Here is a 14129-nt window from a genome sequence, read left to right as displayed (position 1 = left end):
TTAGCCCCACTGAGTTTATTATGTACTTAGTGTTTGTTTTTAAAAGATTTATTTATTTATGCATAAAAGAGCTGGGGTACAGGCCAAAGGCCTGCAGGGGTGAAATGATTCACCAGAGACAGAGTGGGGAACAGAACAGGCAGATTGACCTAAGTACACTGCTGAGGGGAGCAGCGGGTGAGTCAGGAGAGGTCTGCTGCACCTTGTGGATGGCTCCCTGGCTGGCCGGGAATCGAACTCATGCTGCAGTGGCTACAGATAGCTTCATAGATTGTGTCCCAACCCTTGTGCCGCCAGGGAGGCCCCTATTTTTCCATTCTTAATAAATATGATTCTATACTTTTAAAGCGCTTTTAAGGCTTTACAGTGCTCCATTACATGGATATAGGATAATCCAGTAATTTTTTAGAAAAAATTTATCTATCTGTGCATACAAGAGCTGGGTTACAGGCTAGAGGTGCGGGGGTGGTGGTGAAAGGATTTACCAGACACAGAGTGGGAACAAAACAGGCAGATTGACTGAAACACACTGCTGAGGGGAGCAGCAGGTGCTACAAGAGAGGACTGCTGAGCCATGTGGGTAGCTCCCTGGCTGGGGATGGAACTGGTGCTGCATTGGCTGCAGATAGCATCATGGTGCTGCAACTTAACCCCTTGCGCCACCAGGGAGGCCCTAATTTAGTAATTTCTTTTAGTTGGGTACCGAGGTTTTCAATTTTTTGTTAATATTAACTCAGTAGTTGAACATCCTTGTAGCTAAGTCTTTGCTTGCATCCATTATTATTTCCTTAGAATTTATTCCTAGAATTAAATTGCGGGGCTAAAGGGAAATGTGACTTTTAATGCTCTTAATACTTAATTGCCAAAATGCCTTTTCTTTACCTCATCAATGCAGTACATGAATTTTTTTTTTAGTATGGTAGGTAAAAAGTGTGATCTTTCAATTTTTATCTTATCATTTCTAACTAGTGTTTTATGCACTACCTGTCCATTGTATTTCTTTTATGAAGTGACTGAATGTGCCCCTGTTCATTTTTGTATAGGAAGGTTTTCATTTTTGGGAAATGGAGTTATCTTTTTTCCTAACTATAAAAGTAGTAGTAATACTGAATATTAAAAACAAAACAAAAAACCAGCAAATACGGAAATGTCCAAGAAATAAAGCTACTTATAATACCACTTAAAGCTAATCACTGTTCGTTCGCATTTACATGTATGCATATATAGATACTCATTTTCAAGTAGTGCGTAATCATAATAAATTGATTTATTCATAGTACATATCACACTATAGACTACTTTTTCCTAAACATCTGATTAATATCTTTCTGTGTTTGTTTTTCATGGCTGTTAGTAGTCCATTATTTGAAGTATTGTATATAACTTAAACAGCCCTTTATTGATTTTTTTTTGGTTTGCTTTTTACTATTATAAGTATCTGTGCACTTTTCTAATTTTACTTTTCTTCACTCTTAAATTTTTAAAAAATTTGTGATGTGTAATCCATGTATTTATTTAGGACAAATTCTTAGAAGTGGAATTGCCATGTCAAAGGTGTATCCTTCTGAAGATTCTTAATAAATAATGTGAGATGACCTCCAAGAAAGAGGTCAGTCTTAATAGGTATTAGAAAGCCTGCTTTTGGGAATTATAATATTTTGTTTTTGCTGGGTAGATATATCTCATGGGTAAATGGTATTGTTTTAATTTGCATTCCTTGATTGCTGATTGTGTGGGGAGGTTAGATGTTTTTTACTTTGAAAAAAGTATAATACATTCTGTATGCTCATCATCTTGATTTCACGATCATTGCTGTTTTGCCCTTTTCCCTCCCCACTAAAGGAATAGTATTTTATTTATTTATTTATTAAAAAAGAAATTTATTGATTTATTTATACAAGCACTGGGTACAGTCAGAAGCGCAGGAGGGTGAGCGAATTCACCAGAGCCAGAGCGGGGAGCAGAGCAGGCAGAAGGACCGAAGTACACTGCTGAGGGGAGCAGCGGGCGGCAGGAGAGGTCTGTGTGCCATGTGGGACCCTCCTCTGGTGGCCGGGGAGCAGCCGGGGATTGAACCGGTGCTGCAGAGGCTGCGGGCAGCTTTGCAACCCAGCGCTCAACTGCTGCGCCACCAGGGAGGCCCTAGAGGAATAGTATTTTAAACCAAATTCCATCTATATAGTGGCTATTTTGGTCTTTAACATGTGGCTACTTTACTGAGGTATAATTTGCATGTCAAACATTGCACCTGTTTTAAGTGCAGTTTGAATGTTTCTGTAAATTTGTAGATTTAAATAAGCATCATCACAGTTCAGTTTTAGAATACTTCTGTCACTCCAGTAAGATCTGTTATGCCAGCTTGTGATCAGTCACAGCTCTTACCCCCCAGCCCCAGGCAGCCACCATTTTGTTTTCTATCTCTATGGATTTGCCCTTTCTGGATATTTCATGTAATGTAAACATACACTTTGTGGCCTTTGTGACTGGTTCCTTTGCTTAGCATACTGTTTTCTAGGTTTATCCATGTTGTAACATGCATCATATTGTTACAGGGCAGGGAGAGGGGCACCCCAGACCCCGCAAACCTGCCTACTCTAAATGGGTTCTGCCATCTGCCAAATCAACACAAAACATATGAGACTTTAATGGGAAGGAACTTTAATACAATTAGGAAACAATACAGAAAAGGCAAAGAATATAGTTTCTAAATCAAGCACCCAAAGTTACCCGTCCCCTCATGGGTAAAAGTCCACCCAAGCAGGATTGGCCCAGAGCAAGGCCCCAAAGCCTGCCCCAAGTCTAAAGCATCTTCCAGTGGGGACCCACAGAAAAGGATCAGAAACCACTGGACAAGTCTGGAAGGAAAAGAGCAAAATCAAAATCAAGACAAAAACTGCCATTGTCACCTCCCCACGGGTCTCACCCTCATCTGTGTCACCCAGTCCACGACCAAAAGGCAAGCACAGTTTCTTCACATGTCTCTCTGCTCCATATGCCTCCTCCAGGTCTCCTTCTGGCTCCATCCTGCTTCCTTCCTTCCTCAGTCTCCTCCGCAGCTTCTTCTCTCTCTGCTCAGCTCCACCCTCCTTTTGGGTGGGACAGGAGACCTGGAACCTCCCCCTTTCCTGGGGACCACCCTGTTAAAATATATGGAAATTGTTTTAGTAATATTATTCTGTATAGATTTAAAAATTTATTATTTCAGAAGTATTTATTAGATACTACTTAAAATTTTGCAGTGAAAAGTTCTTTTTCCACTCTAGACTTCTGGTCTCTTGCCCAAGACTGTAATTATTGTCAGTCTCATGCATCTCTTTCCAAATGTTATTCTACATAGTTTTAATACCTTGATATTTATGGAATTTACTTTGATATGATATGAAATGTTCTTGATTTTTTTGCTTCTTTGTCATTTAAAAAGTTGATATTTGTAAATTGTATTTTGCAGTTAGTCCAGTTCCCTATTTGCGTTTTAACATACTGAAATCTTATTTGCATACAAATAATAAAAACAATGTTTCTTATGAAAAGCTTATATAATAAATAAATGCCTGATAACATGTCCTCATCCCACTCTCCAGAAGTGGCCATTATTCTATTCTTTTGGAGATATTCTGTACCTTTCTATGCATGTATTTGATTAGAGCGATCACAGTCCCATGTATGCTAATTTGAAGTTATCGCAATACTTTCCTTCATTCTCCATGCAGATTTAGATCCATTCTGCTGTTTTTCTGAAAAGGATCTGCTATATAGAGACAGTTTTAAGTCATGAAAGTAGTCCTTGATGGATGTCATTAGGTCTTGTGGGAAATTTTCTTCTTCACAGTGCTTTAAAACAAACATTGATATGTTTTAAATTATGGACTTTAGGCCAGGTCAGGTCCATCATGTACTTAGGTGGTCAAGCTTTATTTCTTAACTGGGAGAGTGTTGATTAGTAGGTGAATTATCATTTCTTTCATTAGAGGTATAGCCTTTCCCCCATACTTTAAAGCACACAGAGTAATGCTGTACATATGTATAGTAAACGGTATACATAGTTAATTTGTATAGTAAGCGTTAACATATGGTTCTCAGGTTAGCTTTTTCCACTTCACAGTATAGTATAGGCATCATCTTTTTTTTTTTCTCTTAAATGGGTACATGGTATTTTATGTGACTGCCCATCTTTTATTTAACCACATCCTTGTTTGATGGACTGTTCGCTTCTGGGTATTGCTTTTAAAAAAGTAGTTCTCATACAGTTCATCTTTATACATTTGTGAATATAGTCCCAGAAATGCAATTGTTGGAGCTGGGTATATGGAAATGTAAATTTCGAGAGGTAATACCAAATTCACTCCGAAAGTATTGTTACAAATTTTCATTTTTACTATTAATGTACTTTACCATTAATGTGTACAAGAGTAATTGTTTTGCCACACTCTTATCAGCCCAAATACTATATGTATTTACATTGTTACTGGTCCAGTGGGTTAAAATGTGTTCTTTCTAATTTGTATTGCTTTAGTAATGAAAGAAGTTGTTAGACATCTTTCCATTTCTGCACAGGCATTTGTATTTTTTCCAGCTTTATTGAGGTCCTTTGTAATTTTCTGTTATATGGATGTTTTTCTTTATTTATTGGATTGTGATTCTGTTTTGCATTGATTTGTGTGAGCTGTTTGTATATTAAGGAAATTAACTTCTTATTAAGTACGTGCCTTTAGTTTATGTTTGTCTTTTAACGTTGTTAATAATGTTTTTTAAAATTATGTGGCACTTTTTTTGCAAATTTATGTGAAATTGAGTCCAGGAGTCTTTTCCTTTTTGATTTCTACTTTTGATTTCATGCTTAGAAGAAATCCTTCCCCCAGCTAATTGTTATATAATTATTTACCTCAGTTTTCATTATAATTGTATAATTTAGATATAAATCTTTTATATAGTTGAAATCTATGTGGCAATGTTGGTGGAATGTTGAAATCTAACATTTTCCAAATCATTAGTCAGTTTTCCCATTTATTGAGAAATTCACATTTCCCCTCAATAATTTGGAGTGAAATCTTTATCAAATGTGTGTATAACTTGGGCTTTTGTGCTTTTTCCTGTCTGGTTTTCTGGGGTTGAAGTCAAGAGTTTTAATGTTTACTTAGAAAGTGTTTTTAAAGAGAAATATATTTCTTGTGGCTTAATTTTCATTTTATCCAAGTTGCAATGTGCATAGTTTAAAGAGTAAAGTAGTTCCAGGGGGAAAAAAGTAATGTAATCTTATAGCCTTTCTAAAAGGAATTAGGAGGAATGCTTAGACCGTCTTTATTTCATTCTATTTCAGTTTTTCCAAGTAATTTTTTTTTTTTACCTTTCTATTGATTCCCCACCCCCCCTTCACCCCACTCCCCAGGGTTTTAACCTTCACCTGTTGCCTTCCCCAGGGAGATGTGATTTTGGTCTGAAAGAGCCAATGTAGTGGTGAAGAACAAAGTTCAGCGCTTCTGTGACTTATTACTTGTGTGACCTTTGGCAAGTTATTTACCTTCTCTGTGCCTCAGTTTCTTTATATATAAGGGCAATAGAAATTGGTATCTGAGGATTATATGTATAACGATTGAGTTATGCCTGGCACATGGTAGTTCTTAGTTTTATTTGCCCTAGCTCCTATTCTCCCATTTTATTTATTGATAATTTGGTCAAATCGGTTTTCAGTGTGTTTGTAGTTTTAACTATTTAAATGCTTATTGATCCATGAGTCATTAGTGTACTTGGATTTGTTTTCCTTTTCTGCACAATCTTTTACCTCAAGTAATAATTTTTAATTTGTTCAGATATTTAGATTTTTTTTTTAACTGTTATCCTCAAAGTTCTTACCTTCGATCGCTATTCACAGGGTTCAGACATTTTAGGCCAGAGGTGTGGGGGGTGAGAGGATTCACCAGAGACAGAGTGGGGAGCAGAACAGGCAGATCTACTAAAGTACACTGATGAGGGGAGCAGCGGGTGAGACAGGAGAGGTCTGCTGCGCCATTTGGGTCACCTCCCTGGCCAGGGATCGAACTAGTGATGCATTGACTGCAGATAGCTTCATAGTGCTGTCTTAACCCCTTGTGCCACCAGGGAGGCCCATGTGTTTTTATATATTGTACTCAGCTTTCAGTGTGGAAACTGCCCTCTTGTTCCTGGAAAATTTCTTGAGTTAATCCTTTGATTTTCTTACCTTCATTTTCTCTGTTCTCTTTCCTTAGATCCCCTGTTTTTTAGATATTGGGCCTTCTGGCCTAGTCTTAATTACCTTTTCTCTTTTTATCTTTTCACAGAACTTTTGCTTTCTAGAAGATCTCAGTGTTGTTTTCTTCAAGTTGCCTTTTCAGTTTTTTAAAGGTCTTTTTCTGTCTTAGTAGATGCTTTACCTATACACATAGTGGTTATTGGCTACCTACTCTTGTTTAAGAGTAAGACACAAAAAGTGGATTGAAGCTGTGAACCTGACTAGGATTTTTTAATTGAGCCCCACCCATTTCCTCCAGGGTGTGCTGTGCAGTGTTTAGACTATATTAGGGGAACTGAGGTCTAACAGTTTTGGTTGTGGGCAAATGTGTAACCTCTCCTGTTTTTACCCGTATCTTCACCTTCATTTATAGGGTTATTAATTCCTTAATCTTTGGGGATCCTTGTTATAAGTTGGGTTGCTTCTCTGCTTTTCCCCACTGTACTGAGGATTCAACTTTCTTGGGTCAACTAAGGCATTCATCACTTTTATGTTGCTCCTGTACTTGTTCACTTTGTGTGAATTTGTGACTTTTTTCTCCCCCATTTGTTGTAGTTTGGTTAGGCTGTTAGAACAAAGAATACCATAAACTGTTTGGCTTATAAACAACAGAAATTTTATTTCTCACATGGAGTCTGGGAAGTCCACGATGAAGATGCCAGCAGATGTGGCATGTGGGGAGAGCCCTCTTCTGGCTTCTAGCTGGCTGCCTCCTCACGATAACCCCACACAGTGGAATAGGCTAGGGAGCCATTTGGGGTGACCATTCATGAAGGCTCCAACCTCATTACCTTCTTTTTTTTTTTTTTTATTTATTTGTTTGTTTGTTTGTTTGTTTATACATGCACTGGGTACAGTCAGAAGCGCGGGAGGGTGAGAGAATTCACCAGAGCCAGAGCAGGGAGCAGAGCAGGCAGAAGGACCGGGGTACACTGCTGAGGGGAGCAGCGGGAGGCAGAAGAGGTCTGCACGCCATGTGGGACCCTCCTCCGGTGGCCGGGGAGCAGCCGGGGATCGAACCGGCGCTGCAGAGGCTGCGGGCAGCTTCGCAACCCAGCGCTCAACCACTGTGCCACCAGGGAGGCCCTCATTACCTTCTTATGTCCCAAGTGCCCTGCCTCCAAATACCACATTAGGGGTGAGGATTTCTACATATGGATTTTGGGGACACAAACATTCAGTGACTAGCTGTGTACCTGTATTTTAGGAAGGTTCGGAGAGAGGACAGGCTAATGGATGCATTTTTTATTTGGAAGCTAAAAGGAAACATTAGATTTACATCTAAAATTTTTGATGCTTTTCGTTCTTGTGACACATGTAATTGTTTGGATATGATTTAAAATTTTAATATGCCAGTTGAATAATCAATCAAGGTGTGATGATGAGATAAACGGTCAGTTTTTTTCCTTCACCAGAATAGATCTGCTTTTACCTGAAGGTAAAGAACAGATTATAAATGGGGCCTCCCCGGTGGCGCAGCGGTTGAGCGCTGGGTTGCGAAGCTGCCCGCGGCCTCTGCGGCGCCGGTTCGATCCCCGGCTGCTCCCCGGCCACCAGAGGAGGGTCCCACATGGCGCGCAGACCTCTCCTGCCGCCCGCTGCTCCCCTCAGCAGTGTACTTCGGTCCTTCTGCCTGCTCTGCTCCCCGCTCTGGCTCTGGTGAATTCTCTCACCCTCCCGCGCTTCTGACTGTACCCAGTGCATGTATAAACAAAAAAACAAACAAACAAACCAGCAAACAAATAAATAAAGCATGCCTCTATAAAAAAAAAAAAGAACAGATTATAAATGGTTGTGTCTTACTGATGGGATTATAGTTGGTCTTTCTCTGTCTCTTTTTAATACTTCAATTCTTTTTCACTTTAATTCCTAAATTTTCTACAATGGAAGTGCATTATTGTGAAATTAGGAAACAAATTATACAAAGGTAGATTTGAATAAGTTATTAATCAAATCTTTGGGTAAAAATTGGCATTAGAGTCCAGTGTCCTCTTTTTAAAATTTAATCCTGAAGGTATCAGAGGTGTGCTATGTCTTTTGCCTTCTTTAGGTAATCTGTAATTAGAAACACTGTTTTGGGGGGAAGATGTATGTGTTTTGCAGAGTTCACTCTAATCCATCCCCCAACGTTTTATTCTGAAGAATTTCAAAACTGTAGAAGAGTTGAAAGACCAGCACACTGAATTATATTGCCATTTTACCACATTGCTTTATTTATCACCTTTATTGAAGTAAAATTTCATGTAATAAATTAACCCATTTTAATTGAATGTGAGATAGCCTTTTCCTCAAGCTGCTTTATGATCCTCGCTTAATTCATTTTTATTGCATTAGTGATTTCAAAAAGGTAATTTTCTAATTCTGTTATTCCTTCATTGAGTAGTTGGCAGTCTTCTGTAAAGATACTGCTAATTTTTAAATGGAAGTGAAAAAGTTAGAATCATGAAGGATTTTATGATACATGAAGCTAATTTTTGGTTAACTTAATATGGACCTAAAGTTTATTTGCCTTGCCCTTAGCCGCAGAGAATCCAAAGAAAGGGTACTGAAGAGACCTCTTTTTTCTTTGTGAAGCTTGAAATACATAAATTCCTTCACTGGGTTTCCATTATTTGGGGATATTTGCTACTTTTCTCTGTGAGAGACCATTCTTTTAAGAAAAATAAGAAAGAAGCTACAGATAATTTTCCCTCAATTTTTATTAGTTTTTCTTTGGATATGAATATGTTTCATGTTTATCCATGTTTCTATGGATATGTTTCATGTTTCTTTGAATAGTTTTGTGAATTTGGGGGTGATTAGTAATTTTAACTGGTGGCAAATATACACTGTCATGAAGAGTGGCTGTTTTTAAAACTCCTTTTCTGTAATGTATAAGAAATGCCATAGTTGAACTGTCTAAACTGTCTAAACCTGACTGCTTGTCATCTGTATCTGATTACCCATAACATGGAAACACTAACATTATGTGAGACTGTTTGCAAGTATCACAAGATTTTATGGGGAAATAATGTTTAACTGTTGTTTTTCTTGTCTGCCCTAAATGATTAGTTATTACTAAATATGGCAGCAATGTCTGGCATATTTATACTGTCATTTTATTAGTTTATAAAAGAAAAAGGGCCTGATCTTCTCAGGCTTGTGAGCTATAAAATTTGCCTTTATCATATTCTTCCTCCAACTTCCATCTGATTTAATTTAGTCCACTGACTTGCCAGTAATGATGCATTTTACTTATTTATTTTTTTATAATAAATTTTATTTTTGTAATCCCCATACAATTGCAACCCCCTTATTTTGATCCTAATCACCCCCCTCCCGCCCTCTACCCCCCATAGAGTGTCTCCGGTTCATAGTTTTTTGTTGATTTTGATTTTCACTTTCTTATAGTTACTCATTTTCCTAGTCCCTTATTTAAGTTTTCTAGATTCCTGCTATGAGTGAGACCATCCGGTATTTTTCTTTTTATTTCTGGCTTATTTCGCTGAGCATGATCCCTTCCAGCGCCATCCATGTTGCTGCAAAATGCATGTGTTTATCTTTTTTGAATGCTGAGTAATATTCCATGGTATATATGTACCACAGTATGATGCATTTTAAAGGTACTATCTCACATGTACCAGAGAGCAGCCAGCTATTGCCTGAGCTTTTACTTGGAGAAGGGTTGACTGCAGAAAGAGTCAAATGCCACATAGCATTGTCTGGTAGTGTTGGCGTTATCATATCACGTAAGTTTATTTACCTTTTTATTTTTAGAGGAACGAATAAGATTGATAACAGGGCTGTAGATTCTCTTTCAGGTATTTGCCCTAGTATGCATTTTTGGAAGTGAAGTATGCTGAGGTTTGCCTTTTTAATATGGAACACTTCCTGAATTTGCTTCTCATCTTGTGCAGGGGTCACACTAATCTTCTCTGTATTGTTCCAATATTAGTATATATGATGCTGAAGTGAGCAGTGAGGTTTACTTTTCTATAATCTTCCAAAATGATGTGACTGGCATTGTTTTTAGGGGAGATGAAACTAAAGAGACTTTGAAGCTGGCCCCTGTAGCACATCAGAAAATCTCAAAGGGAAGACAGATTAGAGGTGGAGCATTTTAATCAAAGGTATATGTAAAAGATGTGTTTTTTTCAAAAGGAGTTTTTTCCAAAACCATGCAGTCCTCTACGTGCACAAACAACATTTAGATTTGAGAACAAAGTGTTAGTTTACAATTCAGCTTTTTGGAACTTTTTCCTTTTTTAAAAAATCAAAGACAAACTTTTCAAGTATTTTTTAGAAAATAGGTTCTCTGACTAGGCTGTAGGATGAGCTTCTTTTGACCACTGCTGGCTTACTTAAGTTTCCTGTTAGGTAAACACTTTGGAAAACCACACTTAATTATAGATTTACCTGATCATTATGTAACTTCTACTTTATGTCCCAAAGAAAGTTTCATGAACAACAATAAACCACGGATGTTTTGTTTATGAAGATGGCTTTGTCTGAATCATGGTTTCAGTTTGTTATATTGGGACTTTTTGGGTATATGCGTGTTTTTTTTTTTTCCATTTCTTCTGGGTCAGTGTTCTAGTATCTTCGGAGATTTCGGTTGGCACCAAAACTAATGATTTTTTATTTCAGGAAGTATCCATGACAGGTAAATTCAGAAGTAGGGGGCAAGAAATATGGGTGTTATTTCTTAGTATGCATCTTTAATGGATATAATTGAGTTCTTGAAAAGTTGCGACGGAAGTGACTCAGCAGAAAATAGTACCTTTTAATTATAATCTTTCCTTAGTCTGCCTCCATAGTTTTTTCCTTTTTATGATGAACTTTTAAAAATATAAAGGAAAAAGAATGATGATGAATGAAAGCTATTGAATTAGTGTTTTGCTGCTGTAATAAATTACCACAAATTTAGTGGCTTTATATGCCAATTTATTATCTTGTAGTTTTGGAGTTCAGAAGTCCGACATCATTCTCACTCAGCTAAACCCAAGTTGTTAGCAGGACTCTGTTCCTTCTGGTGAATCATTTCCTTGCCTTTTTCTGCTTCTGGGAGCCACGTGTATTCCTTGGTTCACAATCATTTCTTCATTTTCAAAGACCACATGAGCTAATCCTCACACTGCTCTCTTTCTTCCACTCTGAGGAGGTGATTACACTGTGTTCACCTAGATAATCCGGGATAATTTCCATATTTCTAGGTCAGCTGATCAGCAACCTTAATTCTCCTTTGCCGTCTAACAATATATTTACACATAATAAGGATTAGGACATACTAGCATGATGAAAATGTTCTAAAACGTGGTAATGGTTGCTAAGTTTGGTGACTTTTCTAAAAATCATTGAATTTTACAATTGAAATTAAAATGGGTGACTCTTAGGCCATATAGATTATACTTGAATAAAGTGTCTTTTTTTTTTTTTTTTTTAAGCGTATAGATGCTGTCCTTTGCTTTTAGGAGGAAGCCCAAGTTCCTTAATGAAGCGTTGGTCCCATCTAAATTAATTTTTTTTAATTGTAATAAAATACATGACATAAAATTTACCACCTTAATCGTTTTTAACTGTACAGTTCAGTGGTGTTTAGCATATTCACATTGCTGTGAAACTAAGTTCTACAACTTTTTCATTTTGCGAAACTGAAACTCTATACCCATTAAACTATAGCTCTCCATTTCCCAGTTAGCCAGCCTCTTCTGGCGTCATTCTACTTTCTGTTTCTGTGAATTTGACTATTCTAGATATCTCATATGTCATACACTGTTTGGCTGGCTGACTGGCTTATTTCACTTACTGCAATGTCTTCAGGGTTCATCCATGTTTTAACATATGTCAGAATTTCCTTCCTTTTAAAGGCTGAGTAATATGGGCATGTTTTCACTATTATGAATCGTGTTGTTATAAACATGGATGTGCAGCTATCTCTTTGAGATCCTACTTTTATTTCCCAAAATGGGATTGCTGGATCTGAATTAAGTTTTAATTTACCTTTCCAGCTCCTCTTCTGTCCCTTGTAACAGCCTTTGCACCAGATTCTATTCCTGAACATGCTGTATAGTTTTGAATCAAAGTGGGTAATGCCAAAGGAAGTATTTTAAGGATGCTGTTACATTATATAGAACCAAAGACAAGGAATAACAAGAGATCACAGATATGATGGTGCTTCCTCTAGACTAGGTATGTAGTAAGGCTATAGCACTTATGTTTGTCTAAGTATACTCTGTGATGTTCATACAGTAATGAAATCACTTAGTTATACTGTTCTTAGAATGTACTCAGATTGTTAATGATGTATGACTAAGTTTGGGCTTCAGGAACAAAAGATTCAAAATATCTGGTTGCTTTTAGTCGTCTTCTATCTTTGTTAAAGAGAACCATAACTGTCAAAAGCTTCCAAATGTGTGGTTTATATACCAGGTACCGTGGGAAAAACTTTCTCAGTTCCAGTTCAAATTCATGTCAGCTCTGGTATAGCTTCACTGTGTACTAAGGAGTACTGTTTGGAAGTGGGGTGTTGTGTAAACAAGTAACTACAAATGCTCTCATGCACTCCCCAGTGGAGATGACCCTTACTCAGGTTCTGCTATCACACTGTTGTCAGAGACTGTCTTCGGTGAACAGGGAAGATGATGAGGAGAAGAATCTGAAAGAATCGAGAAACAAAGAATTGAGTTTGAGAGTTTAATTAACTGTAAGACTTGAGTTTAAGAGAAGCGGGACGCAGGGGGCACAAGGCTTTTTAGTTTGAGCTCAGGCACCTCAAGTGCAAATCATTTTTATTGCTACAAATCGCCCCTCTTCCCTCCTTGTTAGTTACTAGACAACGAATCATTTTTTTAGTATTTAGCCTTGTCAGGGCACACATTTATGCCAGGGTTCTGTGTTATTAAGCATGTCTTACTTTTTTTAAATCTTGCCTGTTTTTGAGGCTTAGCTTTGCTGGCACAAGAAGGGACATCGTGGTCTGGACATGGGCTGGTGTTTTAGCCCATGTTGACCAGTCTTTTAGTCACTAACCTGACATTTTTTTTTGTTTAAGCACTTTACACCTTAGGCTTCAACATGCTATGACTGCTTGTCACAGTTACCCGTCCTACCGGATGAAGGTCTCCGGGTGAGAACTGTGCTTTTCCTAGTTTGGTCTCAATGGCTCCAAATACACATCTTCATGATCCTACAGTCTGTGGGCAAATGAAACTATTGTTGTTGTTGTCTTCCATCATCTAGTCCTCGTGTACAGTTGTGAGAGGAAAACCAGATAAAGAGAAAGGAAAAATCCTATATCTTGGTCACTGGTTTATTCCACCTGACAGATATTTATTGAGCACTTTTGTGCTCGGCACTGTTCTTAGCCCTGAGAAACAGAACAAATGGAGTATATTTAGTACTGTCTTCTGTAGGGCAGGAACAGTAAGGCAACCAGCAAGTCTCACGGTCACCGTTAACTCATTTCACTGACGAAGACTGAAAATCTTTATCTGGCTTCTGCCAGAAAGAGTCCCCATGTCTGAAATTCTTCAGGACTCTATCTGAGAGCAACATACATCATATAGGGGCATAGTGTCAGATTTACTTTTATGAGGCCTTGTTGCTCTAGCTTTCCTCTTTCAATAAGATGCTACTTTTGGACATAGAAATATAATAATTATAGGTAACCAGTGTTAGAGCTCTTTCAACTTTTTTTTTGGTTTACCCATTCATGTTGGAGTATTCACTTTGATAAATAACCACATCTAGTACTGTTTTAATTAGGTTTTTTTGTCTTCAGGATTGCTAGAGACTAGCTAGGACTAGATTAGGTCCCTTAGCTCTGCTTATCTTTCTAGATTGGAAGCTTTCTCAAATCTATGAACTGACTCTCCCTTTCCTCCCCTAGTGGTATTTCTGTCAG

General features: G+C 37.8%; 1 protein-coding gene and 1 non-coding gene across 6 annotated transcripts in view; one reads left to right on the top strand and one right to left on the bottom strand.

The window, feature by feature from the left end:
* The window catches only part of ILRUN (inflammation and lipid regulator with UBA-like and NBR1-like domains), a 93402-nt gene that overhangs the window by 10781 nt on the left and 68492 nt on the right, over window positions 1-14129 (top strand). The window lies entirely within an intron of this gene.
* LOC119253594 (U6 spliceosomal RNA) lies at window positions 10100-10205 on the bottom strand. Its single transcript, XR_005127131.1, has one exon. It is a non-coding gene; the product is annotated as a U6 spliceosomal RNA (small nuclear RNA).

The sequence above is a fragment of the Talpa occidentalis genome, unplaced genomic scaffold, assembly GCF_014898055.3.
Source record: "Talpa occidentalis isolate TD23 unplaced genomic scaffold, MPIMG_talOcc4v2.1 talOcc4.2, whole genome shotgun sequence".
Taxonomy (NCBI): Eukaryota; Metazoa; Chordata; class Mammalia; order Eulipotyphla; family Talpidae; genus Talpa; species Talpa occidentalis.
This window is presented reverse-complemented; position numbering and strand designations above follow the sequence as displayed.